Raw genomic sequence first — 3150 nt, forward strand, 5'->3', positions numbered from 1 at the left:
TGAATTCAGGTACCGTCAACAACAAATGCTTGGGGTCTGTGCCAGGCTTGAGGAATTACGCGATTCTTCTGCTGATGTATGAATACAAGAAGAGAAGAAAGTGTTGATGGATAAATCAAGCCCTTCTCTCACAAGAAGAGTCGTTTTGGAGGTAGAGAGCAAATGTTTGTTGGTTGAAAGAGGGAGACAGAAATGTTAAGAAGGAAGATATTTTTAGTCATGCAACTCACACCTGTCACTACTCGAGTTCTTTCTGTTATAATTAGTTAGTACAGCTTAGTTACTAATTAGGGTTTAAGTATGTTAATTAGCATGATTAGTTATGTGTTGCCATACAGCTGGCGTCCACGTGCTCATCATAGCTGATCTCAATTGGTACTATATAAACCCCCTACCAGCTTGTAATGAAGTGGCTTGGCTCATTTTTCTCGTGAATCATATTCAGTTTTAGCTTTCTCTCTCTATTTCCTCAAGCTTTCTTTCATGGCATCAAGAGCCAGGTTCGATTGGGATTGAGATCTTCAACTCGGTGCTCCTACTTCTCTTCGTGCTGCGCTAATCTCATCTCTGTAAGAAGAATCTTTATCATATAAATCGATTTCAATTTTCAGATAAAGTTGATACATCTCAAGGATTTGATCTTGATCTAGTCAAAGAATTTTGTGAAAAGTGTGCTTGATTCATAGTTTCGATGCTTCAGTTCAGTGATTACAAGTATTCGTTTACTATATATACAAGAATTTCATACTATTTGTGAAGTTTCTGAAGATTTTTTTCTGCAAAAGCATTGCCTAATGTTGTGAAGTGTTGAAGAACAATTAGTATTTCTGTGAAGCTTATAGTGTTGATTCTTGCTCGTGTGAAGAGATTGAAGTTTTTGTGTTCAAGAATTAAGATTTGTGTTCAAATGTTAAGATTGAAACCCTAAATCTGAGATATGTGGATACTAAGTGGTGACTACTCTGACGCTTGTAGTGTTGATGCTTAGCTCGTGAGAGGAAATTGTGCTTTCTTGTGTTCAATAAGTAGATTGAAACCCTAAGGCTGAGATAATTGGATACTAAGTGACTCTATGATGACTATTCTGTGATTGTCTTGTTACTGAAAGGATATTAAGTACAAATTCGGTGTGATATTTTAGATCGACATCTAGTGTTGTTCTTGTGAAGCAAAATCTGCACCTGTACCATGGCTACTTCGTGTTCAGCTGCTGCAAGCTCCTCTTGCTCTGTACACTCTCACTCGCATACTACTGTATACCTGCCCAATATACTGCTTGATGAAACCAATTACCCTACTTGGCTCTTTCGAATGGAATCTTTTCTTAGAGGCCAGAACTTGTTTGGTTTTGTGGATGGAACCTATGCTTGTCCTCCACAATTTGTCCTAGCCACAGATGGTGTGACCAGCACTGTCTCACTTGAATACATTACTTCGAAGACTCAAGATCAAAGCATAATTAACATGATTGGTCAAACTTTGAGCCCTGTTGCCATGACATGTGCTGTGGGTAGCAAATCTGCCAAGCAACTTTGGGAAAACCTAAGAGAGAAATTTGCTGCTTCTAACAAGCAAAACATACTACAGCTCAAATCCAATCTTCAGAATCTGAGGAAGGGCCATGATGATATTGAATCCTATTTGGACAAAGTTAAAGTTGCAAGGGATGCTCTTGAAACTGTTGGAGTGTCTGTTGATGATGAAGATGTTGTAGTGACTGTTCTTAGAGGCCTGCCAGCTGAGTTTGCAGCTATCAAAACTGTGATCCGAGCACAATATTGCAGTGCTTCTTTGGCCACACTTAAAACACTACTTAAAGCTGCAGAGGTTGATATTGAGAATGAATCTCAGAGCTCTTTGCCACTCACTGCCATGGTTGCCAAGAACAGTCCATCCACCTCCAATGATCGCACTTCTGCCACATCCATCTTGCAGGCTAACATACCTCATCAAAACTTATCTACACCTTCCACCACCATTGTTTAGCAGCAGCCCCACCCTCAACTACAGACTATGATTCAAGCTCCTATCTCTCCTCCTGGCTTCAACACCTTGCCAATGTCTGCTCAAGCCACATACTCATCCATACCTGCCATTCCATATGGATTCCCTGCAATGAATGCATACACTGCTGCTGCACCAATGTTTCCAATAACTGGTTTTTATGCTGGAAGAGGCAATGCCAGATTCAATAATGGTTCAGGTGGGAGGATGAACAACTTTGGTGCAAGAAATGGAGGTCCTGTTTTCAATAACAATCACAACTCAGGCTACAACAATGGAGGCAATAATGGAGGCAATTTCAACAATGGAAATGGAGGATTTGGCTTCAACAACAATGCTAATCAAGTCTTCAACAATAATGGTGGCAGAAGCAATGGTGTTCCAATCTCATGTCAACTTTGTGGAAGGAATGGACATGGTGCTAGGACTTGCAGAACCCTGTCCAATTATCCTGGCTTCAATAATGGCCAGTCTTTCAACAATACTGGTGGCTGTCAATTCTGTGGCAAAATGAATCATACTGCAGACAGATGCTATTACATAATTGGTTTTCCAAATCAACAGCAACAAAATGATGACAAGGAAGTCACTGCCATGCTTGCTGCAACCACCAATGCACCTGAATTTTGGTTGGCTGATACTGGTGCCACTAACCATATGACAAGCAATGCTCAAGTGCTCAATAACATTGTACCCTACAATGCTTCTGATTCAGTACAGATTGGTAATGGTTCTCAGCTCAAAATATCTCACTCTGGTAATACTATGTTGGGTCCACTCAAATTTAACAATGTTCTACTAATTCCTGAGCTAGCTGCACACTTGCTATCCATTTATCAATTGTGTAAGCAAAATAATTGCCTAATGTGGTTTGATGAGTTTATGTGTGTAATTCAGGACAAAGTGTTGGGCAAAATTCTTTACAAGGGACTGAGTAAACAAGGGTTGTATCCAATACCCTTTGATCTGCCACTTCAACTGTCTGCATCTTCAACATCTATGATAAACAAGGTCAAGCCATCTACATCTTCCTCAGATTGCTTACCTGTCAAGCACACTGCTTATGTTGGAAAGATTGTAAAACACTCCTTGTGGCATCAGAGGTTTGGTCACCCTTCAAATGAGGTTGTTAGATATATGCTAAAT

Source organism: Rosa rugosa, chromosome 5, assembly GCF_958449725.1.
Source record: "Rosa rugosa chromosome 5, drRosRugo1.1, whole genome shotgun sequence".
Taxonomy (NCBI): Eukaryota; Viridiplantae; Streptophyta; class Magnoliopsida; order Rosales; family Rosaceae; genus Rosa; species Rosa rugosa.